Below are 14,775 nucleotides of genomic sequence, written 5' to 3'. Positions count from 1 at the left end.
CAGAATGCTGGCAAAAAGTAATGCAACTTCAGTATGGGATACATCTATATGAGCAATGTACAGGAGCTGCATAGCTGAGCACTGACCTACATCTGATACATTCTATATGCGTGTTCTATACGGTTTCTTTGTTGAACCGAGTTAGCTGGAGATGCTGCATCAGTGTGTCAGTGTGTTAGACTGAGATGCCCTTACTCTGTATTTGTGTCAGTGTGTTTGCCGAGTCGTTTTTTTTTTTCACGGTGCAATTGATTGTCCATCATCCGATCACACTGCACCACCAATATTACATCCCATAATGGTGCCAGATATAGAGCCCTTGAGCTAAACTAATACATTTTTAATGACATCCTACACAGATACTCACTTTGAGTACGCCAGGCCTACTTTTTAGGGTCATCTTTAACAAGCGTTGTGTCCTTAAATGCATTCTTCTCAGGGTTATCATAGTTTATTATACCAAAGCCATAAAACCATTTTTATTAATAGTCTGAATTACTTTTATTTTTTATTTTAATTACAATCTTGTAGCAGTCTTAGTGTGTGTTTTTGTTTTTCAACAGGACTATATCAATGTTATTTTAAACATAAACTAAATTAAAACGAGAAATCCATGTCATGTAGCCAAAATACAGTTGAAGTCAGAATTATTAACCCTTCTTTTTATTTTTTCCCAATTTCTGTTTAACAGAGAGCAGATTTTTTCAACACATTTCTGAACATAATAGTTTTCTCTGTGGATTATTGAGAAAAAAATAGCTCAAAGGGGCTAATAATGTTGACCTTAAAATGTTTTTTAATAAACCTAATACTACTTTTATTTTTAGCTAAAATAAAACAAATAAGACTTCCTTCAGAAGAAAAATATTATCAGACATACTGTGCAAATTTCCTTGCTCTGTTAAACATCATTTGGGAAATATAAAAAAAAAGAATATTAAAATTCAAATAGGGGCTAATAATTATGATTTCATCGGAATATATAATAAATATATAAATTATTATTTTTCAATGTTCAGTTAATAAAAATTGATTGCTGTGCAGTTAAATAGCTCTGATTCTTAGTGAGATCACTGTGTTATAAAACATTGATTTATTCATTCATTTTCTTTTCGGCTTAGTTCCTTAATCTGGGGTCGCCACAGCGGAATGAACCGCCAACTTATCTGGCACGTTTTTACGCAGCGGATGCCTTTCCAGCCACAACCCATCTCTGGGAAATATCCACACACACTTATTCACACACACACACAGACACTCATACAACACGGATAATTTAACACCCAATTCACCTGTACTGCATGTCTTTGGACTGTGGGGGAAACCGGAGCACCCGGAGGAAACCCACGAGAAAGCAGGGAGAACATGCAAACTCCACACAGAAACGCAAAGGCTCAACCCAGCAACCCAGCGACCTTCTTGCTGTGAGACGACAGCACTACCTACTGCGCCACTGGGTCGTCGTGTTATAAAATAATTTAAACAAATTTTGTAGAGCTTTTAACTAAAAATATACAATATGTCATTGCAAATATATGTATAGTGTATATATTATCCAATATATTGCAAGATTATCATCGATAATAGATTATTGTTGATAATATTATATATAATAAACTTATTGCGGATGTGTGATAAATTAGATTTATTAAATGAATTAATTGTTCATATAAATTTGACCAATCAGATGGGGCCTTACTATGTTTCTCCCCCACCTCCACAGTAATTGCTGTTCTGATATTGGCTGGAGTGGCCCAAAGCCGAGTTCAAAATAAACAGACAATCAGAGTCAGAATATCTGCTGAAGTTTTCACTCATCCATATATCCATTTTCACTCATCCAACAGTTTTTTTTTATTTATTTTTTGGTCTAAATTAGAATTAATTACAAGGGCATATAGATTGGCTCTTGACGTTGGTGAAGACATCCCTAGCTCATGCATTGAACAGCACAAATTCTGTTTCACGCTTTTAAAACATGAATAAAGTACTTAATAATATAAAATAAACACTTGATAATACAAATAACAATCACATCCCATGCTGCAAAAGTCAGTTAATATGATTTTAATGCAGTCAGGCTTTGAGGAGGTATAATTGAATTGGATAATGAAAGTGTATGGGTGTTTCCCAGTGATGGGTTGCAACTGGAAGGGCATCCCCTGTGTAAAACATATGGTGGATAAGTTGGTGGTTCATTCCGCTGTGGCGACGCTTAATAAAGGGACTAAGCCGAAAAAGAAAATGAATGAATGAATGTCTTTTACCTTTTTATTTTAACATCATTCAGTAAATAAATGATTTAAAAACATATCTAACAATAATAGCATTTTATGTAATAGGTATAAATAACATGCTTATGTAATATCTTAAGAATTATTGCTATCGCAGATACAAACAACATTGCATATTGCTTATTTTTATATATAATGTTCAGTGGGTTTGATAGTTTAATGAATGCCGCATCAGCTTTCTCATCTTTTTCTATTTGTGCGTCATATGCTGATTCATGTGCAGGACCAAATATAGTCCATCTGTTGCCAAAAAAAGAATCTCACAATGGAGAGGCAAACCTAGTCTGAAAGAGAATTTATTTATTACATTTTTTTTTTGGTCTTGTGTGAAAGGCGGTGCGTGCTCCAGTGATCACTGTGTGGAGCTGGCTGAATGAATTATTGAGGTCTGGCAGAGCCCTCATAAATTAGGAATGGCGAGTCTTTGGGCAGGGTGACGGCCGCTGCTCAGTGGACGCTCTGCATCTTGAGTGTCATGGCCACCAGCTCCAAGCCCAGAGGTCCATCAATCTCTTTAATGCTTCCACTGGCCCAGACACTGCAACAAACGCTCTGTATTAAAAACCTGGATCCATTCTGTACCATTGTCAGTTTAAAAATGTGTAATTCATTGGCTCTAAATTTATGCTTTTTTCTAATGAAGGCAATTTAATGTCCAGTGGGTTAACTTGACTTGTAGTAAAACTATTAGCTAAATGAAGGGCACTGTGAAGTTTGGAAGGTCATGGAATTGATATATTAACGCATTGTTGTAGCATTGGTAAAGAGGCTCATCTAAAACTTGAATTGTAGCATGTTATGAGAATATTTATTGTTTCATACCGGCATATTAGCTTGATATTCAGTCAGTTCATCTTATACGATGCATCATACTGGACAGCGCACATCTTGTAATGCTTTACAGCAATTTTTATGCATGGTAATATAATATCTGGTGTTTGCGTATAAATCCATGCCAGTATGAATAAACATGAAGTCTGACATTTGTAATATAGTTATATCGTAATGAACCATTGTGTCACAGAGACAAATATAGTTTCAAATGGAGCAATTTCATTGGCTGGTTCTGTTTGCTGATGCATTGACAAACTGTGCTTGCCGACACAACGAAATGTCTTACATTTCATTCAAAGACTTTGGCCCTTATTGTCTTCTATATACAAGTTATAATCACATAAATTGACACAGTGATTTTTGTTACAAATAAAAATATTATGTAGTCTGATCCTGCTGTTTCTTTTGTTCCATACCTAGACATCTGTTATAAGAAATATTGAATGTTAATTACATTTTGTTATTTTGCAAAATCACCAATAAATCTTTAGTTTTGAAGCTATGTAAATATTATTTAGGTTTAGTTTAAATATTAGGTTAAACAATTTTTATAATTTACACAGTATTTAACTATAATATGAACTGAATTATACTGTAGGACAGTTATGCAGTATGTTTCTATATTTTAGAGTTGCATTGTGAAAAGGACTGTAAATAGAGCAAGATAAATGGGACTGTAAATGTAAATACAGTGTTTTTGCTGTAATTAATTTACAGTAAGTTACTGGTGAACTGCTACTAGTAAGTTACTGTAGATTCTAAAAGAAATTGTTGCCAGTGTAGCTTAACAAAACAAATGGGTCACACGATTAATTCCAAAAATTGTAGTGTTTAAGTAAATTTTAATAATTCAAACTGAATATTCACAGAATATTGCTGTTTACTGTTTCATTGCAGAATATTAACCACTAAATAATACAATGGAACTTTGGTAAAATACAAAATATTAAGAAACTGCCTATAAATAAAAATATGAACTAAACACTCCCTAGCCTCTTTATTAGGTACACCTATGTAATTGCTGTTCAACTTTATTAGGTACACTTGTTCAACTGTTTTTTAACGCAGATCTCTAATCAGCCAATCACATGGCAGCAACTCAATGCATTTAGCCATGTAAACATGGGCTGCATCCGAAACCACCTACTACTCAGTAGGTACTGCATTTTGAATTGAAACGTTCTACTCGGCCGTTGGAAAACTATATTCTATACAGTATGAATGTGAAAAGTATGAATGGAATTCGGACATACTACATCCGCCATTTTGTTATGGTCACGTGACCTACCTGTGTCAGTTGCGTCGCTTCACACCCATTCATGAATTCTCTCGCAAGCCATCATGGGAAAGCGCAGCATGCATGGGATGTGCACTTCAGAATCTCGCCGGAAGTCATCCGGGAACTTCTTGCATACTGATTTTTTCCAATTCTATGAATTCGGACATACTACGCAGCTCGCATACTGATTTTAGCATACGATATAGTATGGAAGTATGCAGTTTCGGACGTAGCCCATGGTCAAGATGGCTGCAGTTCAAACTGAGCGTCGGAATGGGGAAAAGATGATTTAAGGGACTGGTTGTTGTCCCTGGTAAATGTGGCATAGTTGTTGGTGCCAGATGGTTTGGTCTGAGTATTTCAGAAAGTGCTGATCTACTGAGATTTTCATGCACAACCATTTCTAGGGTTTACAGAGAATGTTCATAAAAACAAATCCAGTGAGCGGCAGTTCTGTGGGTGCAAATGCCTTGCTGATGCCAGAGGTCAGAGGAGAATGGCCAGACTGGTTCCAGCTGAAAGAAAGGCAACGGTAACTTAAATAACCACTCAAGTAAGGTGTACCTAATAAAGTGGCCGGTGAGTGTAGTTCATGGTACATTCAAGAATACCATCATACTACAAAAGTGGATGTTTTTTTTTATTGTATTACTTTTGGTGTATATGTTTCTAATTGAAGCCATGTGGGTTTTACTATTAATCGGATAATATTTGCCATATTGTATTTGCACCGTGTGCCACTGCTCATAAATAGACTATATAAAAAATACCGGCCCTCTGGAGAGACATTCAAGCTAATGGATGAAGCATTTACTGGCTGTAGTGTAGTGCATTAAACCAACCCAACTGAACTGCAGGGACCTGGATTTTTATGTCAAGCCCCCCTTCCACCACAACCGCATGCGGTTAGCTATTAAAGTCCCGAATACAGCTACATATTAAGATGAATAACTTATAAAGATAAATGACACAATAAAATGCTAAATAAGTCGTTAGTCTCTGATAAAAGTGCCACTTTGGCTAATGTACAGTAAAAATGTAATGTAAGAAGCTGATAGTAAATCTGGGAGCTCAGTATCAAATGCTGATAATGCATTGGCTGCAGAACTTGATCCCAATTGATCACACAAAAAGGAAATCCCTTGCTTTGAGCTGTAGAGATCCAGTGTGTGGATTACAGCAGACTGACGGCTGATGTCTGTTTAGCATGCTGATGACTGTATGGAGGAGTGTGTGCTGATGTGGAGGATTAGCTCTGTCCATATGGCCTGGTCACTGCAGCCCATGCAGCATACTGTAATTACACAGCACAGCCAATATGCTCTGAAAGCTCTCTCACGGGGATACTGAGGAATGCCACGCAATCCAGCATGGCGTTCCAGGACAGAGTAGTGCCCGTGCTTTGGAATTCTGTCATTTATTTATTTGAAGTTTTATACCTTTTTTCTTGGTATTTAGGCAAGGCAAGGGAAGTTTATTTATATAGCGCATTTCATACACAGTGGCAATTCAAAGTGCTTTACATAAACAAGAATAAAATAGATAAGAAAAATAGATAAAGTATAAGAAAAATAAAAACAAATAATAAAAATGAAAAAAAAAACAGATAAAAATGTTTTAAATTATGTGTTATAATAATCTGTCAGATGCAGCACAGTGCCTATTCAGTAAAAGCACAGCAGGTTAATAGTTTTTAGTTTATTAATTAAAAAAAATTTGCTAAAAGTGCTTGTAAACTTTTTAAATCAACTATTATAACATATTTATTTGTTAAAAATACATACATTTTTAAAAATCGAGATTGACTTGTTGACCTTGGTAAATCAATAGTCTGTAGTCGGAACATTCCTTCAATATGATGACACTCATTCATTCAGGCAGACTGCACTGTTAAAGGTCAAATCATGTTTGCATAAACAGTTGTTTCCCTCACCCCAGCACAACATGTATTAAACCTAATTTTCTTGGTAATTAACTCATGACTTACAAAATGATGATGTCGCGTGAACTTTCACAAGTGAACGTTGCACATCGGTTTTGCTTTGGGAAACTGTGCTTCAGTTCACAGGACGACAGACACAAAAACAAGGAAAAACCCCTTGAGGGGACGGACAGGTGGGGGGAGAGAGAGTCTATCAGGGAGGTCTATCTGTGCTTGAGTGGTGTCCATGGCGACGGTGAGTGGAGCTGTGTTTGGAGCATGCTCAGTGCGCAGCTCAAGGCTCTAACAATAGCTGAGAGAGCTAAAGCTGCTCACATGCTGCTATCACATCACAGCGGAGGAGACGCTCATTCTGCTCACATGCTCTGCCTGCTCGTCCCGTACCTGTTGTTTCTGCAGCACAGACAGGTATGAGAGTCTAAATTGAGATGTTTAGCTTCTGGCTGGTGCACATTTGGGATTAAAAACCTCTTATTGTCTGCTTGTTGAATGGGATGGATTGCATTGGAATGATTGAACATGTGTTTTGTGCTGATGATCAAATGCTGGGATGTTTTAGTATTTTTTAAATGAATCTTTCAATGTACAAATGCTGCTTTTTGTTGCTTGTGAGAGTCCTCATGGTTTTAGAGTTTGGAATATGCAGATCAGACTTGCCGAACAGTGGAGCAGTGAGAATATGATTTGCATACTTTTGCTGATGGCACTGGACAGATCTGAAGCGCAGGATAGACCTCAGGAGACACACACACGCAAACACACTGAGAGATAGAGAAGCGCTGAATTCATTTATAGTCTGCTCTCTGTCATTCGATCCCTGTGTTGTGCGGGTTGTCATGCCTCACTGACCCCTTGACGTGCTGTCGTGACGATGGGAGTAAAGGGTCAGGCTGTTTCGTTGTGACAACACCAGCATTGGAGTTTTCAGCCTGACCCGCTCCACCACCGTGCACCTCAACAATACACAGAGCACCGCTCCTGCTGGAGATGTAGCCGTCTGCCCTAATGAAATGCTTCATTGATTTATTGTGTTGTTGTGTGGGCAGAACTTGAGCCAGGATGCAAAAGACGATCACCTCAGTGTCTGGCTGAAAACAGGCTAGTTCATTCCTCAATATTTCATAGAAAGCGAGATAGAAAGAGAGAGGGGATCTCGGCGGACAGGAAATTGGAAAATAAATTGAAGTGACACTTGCAGGTTTGCATGGTATTCATCAGGGGATAACGACACCTTCTGTAAGATTGGGTGGGCTATCTGATGCTCTGGAGATTTGGCTTTCTAAATAAATGGTGACTCCTGGGTAGACATGAAATCTGCCATCATATCCTTTGAAACCTGGGAAATTCTGATTCCATTATGTGCTAAAAAATATACTTCACAGGACAGATCTACACCATTTGTATGAATAAAAAAAGGAGGAGCACAAATGCTGCAATAACTATATAAATAATAAATAAATTATAATCCTTTTTTTATTCATTCAAATGGTGTAGATCTGTCCTGTGAAGTATATTTTTAGTACATAATGGAATAAAAGTAAGATATCTTTCTCACAAGCTATAACGTGCTTTTGGAAGACTATGGTAAACTATGGGTTCATATGGAAAACTTTTTTGGGGGCTTTTTTTGGAGTTTGATAACCATCCACTGTCAATAATGGGACAAGCTTCTTGTACTTGAACTTCAGACATATGGATTCAAGGCCTGAAAAGTACTTAAAAACAAACATTTCTTTGAATGTGCTTGAATTCAATTTAAATTTAAATTTGTTTTGAATTTAAAATTGAAATTGTAGTCAATTGTCAAAAACAGAAATGAAAAAACTGAGAAATTCTGTAACACTTTATTTTGATGGTCTATTTGAGTATTAGTTGACTGTCTCCTTAATATCTGCTGATTTGGCTCCTTCAGCAGACATTTAACTGACTATACTGTAAGCAACTTTGCAAGTATATGTCAATTTACACTAACCCCAATCCCAAACTGAGTCTACATATAATCTAATGAGAATATGATTCTGTGAAACCAAAATTTAACAAAAGACCATCAAAATAAAGTGTGTATCGTAAATTTAAATCTTGTGCAGTAACACTGACATTTTACCTCTATTTAAGAAACTGTATTTGACTATTATCTGTGTTGAGTTCAACCAAATTTATTAAAGTTCTTTAAACTTGACTTTTTAAAATGCTCAAACGTTTTTGAAAATTAAATTTTTAGTGTAAATATTCAGTGTAAGTGAAATTTTAAGTACAGTAAGGACTTTCATGGCACTACATATGCTGAGGTATGAATTACAAAGATGCTTGATTTAAAATTAATGGTGCTTTAATAGTCCTTAGAAAGTCCTTGAATCTGCTTTTCATGAAAGTGAAGCCTGAGAACATCTTGGACGTCGTGCTAAACCTTGTTCTTTATGTTATGGGAAAATTGATCAGTAAAAAATGTACAATGTACATCAGATGAAAGATGATCTGGTGTGGCATAATTTAGAAAGAAAGTAGTCTAAAATGACTTCTTTCAATACCTCAAAACCAATTAGCAGAGCAAACTTTCCTGAAAAGTTATTAATTCGTGAAAATTTTATAAGTTGTGCTGACCATGTGGTGACTGTTTAGTGGCAGGACAGCGCTTGTGATTTTGTGGGACAAAGCTGGACATGTGGGGATTTACTAATAAAAACAAAAACATTTTGACATAATTTTCTTTACATAAATCACCAATGAGCTTGTAATTTGTGACTGGCACTAAACCTTATCGACATATATTGATATGATGCTCATGGGATGTACTTAGTCTGCCAGATAAACTAAATATAACAAACTAGTACTTAAAATTGCATTCTACTGACTTTAGTGCATGTTTTTAGGGGGGGTCTGGGAGTTTAAGCAGCATATTCTTTTGCAGTGTGTACAATATCTATATAGTCTGGGTTGTTTTATTGGCTCACTTTTCTCGTTCGACCAGGAACATGATGTCTGATTTAATTTCTGAGATGAAGAATATGGAAAACATTTATATGCACAAAAGTGCGTACTGTTCCATAAATATTAATTAGTCATACTAAGTAGTGGGATAACCTTCGTATTTGCCTCAGACTGGCTAAATTGCACTGGCTTGAGGCTGGAGCCGCATTCATATCAGTGCAGAATGCTGAGCATGGGTTTTTGGAGAAATAAAAGGTCTGGTATGTGAACTGGTTAGGTTTTGTTATCAGCAGGAGGAGACAGCTATGTTGAAAAGTATGTGGGGCATTGGCATTGAACTACTATTGTTCATGCGTGATGAATGTTTGGAATAATTAAACTGAATACCATCAGAGAACGGCAGTAAAGCAGCATTTATTACTGGTTGAATCAAACAAAAGCATGGTAACAGGTCTACATTTATATTTAATTCATCGAGTAACATTTTTTCCATCATTATTGTGTTTTCCAAATGGAGGCTTTTGTCAAATTTCTGAACTGTATCCTGTTGCTGCATTCATTCAAATGGTCCACTTTGAAATGGAGATGATGTTCGTCTTGCCCAGTTGGATGGGACATTTTCCTGTGAAAACTGCTGCAGCCTACAGTAAGCGGATATGACAGCTGATCAATTGCCGTCCCGCTCCTGTTCCTGCTTCCTAATCCCCCTTTCTCCCCCCCTGTCTCTCACCTCATCACCCCCCGATGAAAGCCCATTACCGGCCAAGTGCTTCTGACGGAGTTCGGGGCACCTTCACGTAGAGATCCGCTGCTTTGATCCCGTCTTCATTCACAAAGAACAACAAAGAGCTGATGTGTGTGTGGGAGGCCCCTCAAGACGGGGCTGTGTGGGTCTTATGATGTTCTCCCAACGGATGCTTATTAAGGCTCATATGGAGCTGTTGAAATATGACAGCCACAGGCAGCTCCTGAGGACATCCAGCAGTCCTGCAGTACTGAAAGACAAGTGTGATCATCTATTTAATGCCACAGCACATGATGTAGTATAGATAACTGCACCGACTGAGAAGTGAATGGTAGTGTTGTGGAGATCAGAGGATGCCTTACTAATCATAATTTTCTGCTGCTTTTTCAAAAAAAGAGTTCTTTATGTTATATTTATCAAGACTAAAATGATGGCTGATCCACCGTAGTATTCTAGAGGGTGATAAGGTTTTTACTTTTTTTTTTTTTTTAGCAAAGATTTGTTAAAATCTAAAAGTGATAGTAATACCTGTTCAATTATGGAAAAAGTGTAATCATTCATTAAATTAGAAATCATTATTTTCACAATTAGGAATGGGCGATGTGGATAGATATGGACATTTCAGTAATTTAAAAAAGGAATTTCCATCTTTATTTAAATGTTTGCTGTAGGTGTCAGTCTGAAACGCACTGTTCAGGTTCATAGTAATTTGTCAGCAAATACTTATTAAAAAAAAAAAACTTATTCAAAATCAGATTGTAACTAAATACAGTGCTCAGAATATATGAGTACACCCCTCATAAATCTCCCATTTAAATTAATATTTTCTATATGTTGCGTCACAACATTATATTTGTGCACTAGATTAGTCAGTACTGAACCCAAATCAAAATAACTTGCGATAACAGTCAAAAGACTAGAAACCCAAATTTATATGTCGGGGAAAAATATGACATAAAAATTTAAAAAAGCAAACAAAAATATTATCATAACAAAAATTGTAGTTTGTAATTTATTGTTTGTAATTTATTGTTTGTAATGTATTGTTATGATTTTAAAGGGCACCTATGGTGAAAAGTTTACTTTTCAAGCTGTTTGGACAGGCATATGATCGACCGCAACTTTACGTAGGAGTGCGGTCCCCCCGCCCACCGAATTGATTGACAGCTGCGCTCATTAACATGTCCCGATAGTCACGTGTATATGTCAACAAGACCAAACATACGCAAAGCAACCGGGAATAAAAGGTCTGTTCAGTTCGCTAGGATCAGCAATCATCCTCAAATGTGATTAAGAGTAAGTTTATATTATATTTATATTAAGTTTATAATATTTGAGCTAAAACTTTACATACACATTCTAGAGACAAAAAAGACTTATATTAAATCTGAAAAAAAAAAACCTAGGTGCCCTTTAAATGTATTCTCTTTCTATTACTAAAAATGTTTGTTGACTAAACTATTACTATTATTAATAAATCTGAAATTTAATAGATTTATTTTAAAAATAATATCTGTTTAATAAATCTGTTTTGTATATATTGTATAAACACATTACCTTTATTTATGCTGAATGCTGTAATTGAATATAGTTATAAAGTATATTTTGAGTACGCTAAAAAAATATTGACAATGTGACTATTAAAACGGGTGATTAACATCGCAGGAATGATTTATCATTTCATATAGATTAAAACAGAAAACCGCTATTTGAAATTTGTAATATTTCACATTATTGCTCATTTTATAAAATATAAAATCTTCTTTTGAAACATCTCAAATCTTTGAAACCAGTATAAAAATGTAAATTTGAAAAAAAAAAAGTTTAATTTAAAAAGTCAAATGTACATTTTCTCATTAAGTTGCTTTGGTAATCAGTGAAACGTTAATGCCACAAAGCTTTAACACATGGTATGTTTCTCCTTATTATTATTTTTCTCATAAGTTAAATGTAATGTAATGTGTATTTATATAGTGTATTTAAGGGGATGTTCATACAACCAAAGCACTTCACAATCATGAGAGGGGGTCTCTCCACACCATCACCAGTGTGCAGCATCCTCTTGGATGATGCGATGGCGGCCACAGAACAACAGCGCCTGTGCGCTCACCACACACCAGATATATAGTATGTGGAGTGGAGAGACAGTAACATAGCCAGTTCAGTGGATGGAGATGATTGGGAGGACCAATAGTGGGTATTTGGCCAGGACACTGGGGTTGCACCCCCGCACTTTACAAAAAGTCCCATAGAATTTTTTAACACAGTCAGGACCTCGGTTCTGACTCATCCGACTCATCTCACTCATCTCATCCGAAAGTTGGCACTCACTGACAGTGTGGTGTCTCCTTGTGGCATTAGGACTCACACAGTGCCCCCTGGCTGGCCTCACTAACATCACTTCCAACAGCAACCTAGTTTTCCCATATGGTCCATAGAGGTACTGACCAGGCTCAGCCCTGCTTAGCTTCAGTCAGTAATTGGTCTGCTGGGTGATATGGCTATGGCTAGTGTATGTGTGCTGTACATAAATTGTCCGTAGTGTATTTGTGTGAATGTGAGAGTGTATGGATGTTTCCCAGTATTGGGTTGCAGCTGGAAGGGCATCCGCTATGTAAAACATATGCTGGATAAGTTGACGGTTCATTCGCTGTGGCGACCCCTGATGAATAAAGAGACTAAGCCGAAGGAAAATGAATGAATATTATTTGCATTTCCCTCGCAAAAGTAAAGTGAAAAGGGTAGAAATTTTTCAGCAAATAATTGTGGTTTGTTGCCTTAAGCTGAAGTCTGTGCTTGTTAGTGCTTTGCTCCAATCCACACAGAAATGAGAGTTATCAGCGATTCCATGATATCACTATTGTCTCTAGGCTCTGGCTCTGTCTCTCTCTGCCACAGGCTCATCTGCATCTTACAGCAGTCCTGCTTTATTACAAGCTATCAGCTCAGCTCCTGGGATCTACTTTATCTCTCTCTCTCATCTCTCGTGTTTCTCCATCTCTCCACACCTAACCCTTTTATCAGGCTTCCTGCTCTCACCTATCAATCACTCTCTCCTGTCCTGTCCTGTCCTCTCTCATCCCGCTCTGTCCTTGGCACTCTTTTCTCTTGTTACCTTCACAGTATTTCACACCAAACTATAGTATCCTCTCTTACACTCTAGAGGTTGATAAGTGTGAAGTCGGCAGGTACGTGGGCTGCTTTTTTTTGTTGTTGTTACTGTTGCCAGAGCTGCTGGTTTCATTATCGGATGAAAACACAAACAGAGCCACACTTAGGGATAATGAAGATGGAGAAGCCTGCTCTGAACGAATGACAACAAATGACTCTATCGGCTTTTCAAAACAAACACATTATTTACACTCCTAGAAATATAACCGCTTTTATGACAGTTCTCGGATGAGTAATGTTGAGTTTTGTTGTTCTACTAATCATCATGAAGCTTTGATTCTCATGCTTTTTGTTATTATTTTCATATTTTTGATCAAGGAAGGCAAAAAGGAATTAATGGGGTGCTAGAGTGCAGTGATGGCATCTGGTGATTATTTTATATGCTGCTTTTAAAAATCTGACAAAAAAACACTGCAACAATGCTTTTCTATCTTTGAGTTTTGTCTTGTTTTTAGCCAAAATATCAAGAAGTAAGAAGCATTTGCTAGACAAGAAAAACATGGTTTTGTTTTCAGAAATAGTATGTCAAAAATAATTTAAATAATCTAGTTTCTTGCTTTGAAATAAGATTATTTACCCCATTGGCAGGTTATTTTGCTTGTTTAAGGAAAAACTTGTAATTCTGAAAACAAGACAGTAGTTTTAGTCTAGAAAGTGCTTCTTGATTTAAAAATGTGTTGATTTTTTAAAGAAAAAAAAAAGAATCTTTGGATGTTTGTACTAGAAACAAGACAAAAATCCATCATCATCATCATCATTTACACACACTCAAGTGGTTCTTAACTTTCATGAACTTATTTCTGATGAACATAAAACAAGATCTGAAGAGTGTTTGTAAAACAAGCAAGCATTGACTTCAATAGTTGACAAAACATTTTTGACAAAAATATTATAAAATTAAAGGGCTGCTTTTTTTCCAACATTCTTCAACATATCTTTCTGTGTTTAACAGAAGAAACTCAAACGTTCGGAGACCCAGAAGTAGGGCTGGGCATTTTGGCCTAAAATCTTAATCTCAATTAATTGAGATAAATTTTTACTTGATTACGATTACTAAACAATTATTTCATTTATTTTTTTGCCCTCATAGTTCACTGACAGGTTTTATACAGTAAATATGCGCGCACAGTACACGTAAGAGATTTTTAAATGAAGGCTGCATTACTTGATTTAAAAATAATTGAAGTAAACACACACTATCTACTATTTTTAAATGAACATCAACATTGAACACACTTTTTAATGTAACAGAAAATATGCCATGTCAAGGCATCTCTGGTGCAGTTTTCAATTATCGTCAATGTAGTGCAAAGTAAGGCTCACCAATAGGGTTCATCGACCTATTTGACCAGAGATCAGATTTGGCTGCAAAGTGCTGAACATTTTTCAGTTCAGCAGCTACATTTTTACAACATGCCTCGTACATGAATGGGGTCATGTGACTGCACACGCAGTAAGGAAAGTAAGTGAAAAAAATCGACTTGGAAAAATTTGATTGATTATAAGTTCTGAATGTCGATTTCTATTACTTTTCGATTAATTGCACAGCCCTAACTGGAAGGGACTTGACTGATGGTGGGGA

The 14,775-nt window shown here is 36.4% G+C and overlaps 1 protein-coding gene across 5 annotated transcripts in view; it reads left to right on the top strand.

The window, feature by feature from the left end:
- Positions 1-14,775, top strand: part of arhgef49 (Rho guanine nucleotide exchange factor 49) — a 62,002-nt gene that overhangs the window by 7,272 nt on the left and 39,955 nt on the right. For 3 of the 5 annotated variants that reach the window (XR_012384983.1, XM_009304629.5, XM_005167568.6), the window contains exon 1: positions 6,663-6,757. The exons of the other annotated variants lie outside the window; for them this stretch is intronic. The gene's annotated coding sequence lies outside the window, so the exon portion shown is untranslated. Of the gene's footprint in view, positions 1-6,662; positions 6,758-14,775 lie in introns of those variants that run through there. 5 annotated transcript variants of the gene reach the window in all.

This window comes from Danio rerio, chromosome 9 (assembly GCF_049306965.1).
Source record: "Danio rerio strain Tuebingen ecotype United States chromosome 9, GRCz12tu, whole genome shotgun sequence".
Lineage (NCBI taxonomy): Eukaryota > Metazoa > Chordata > Actinopteri > Cypriniformes > Danionidae > Danio > Danio rerio.
The sequence above is the reverse complement of the archived record's forward strand: the minus strand, read 5'-3'. Positions and strand labels throughout refer to the sequence as shown.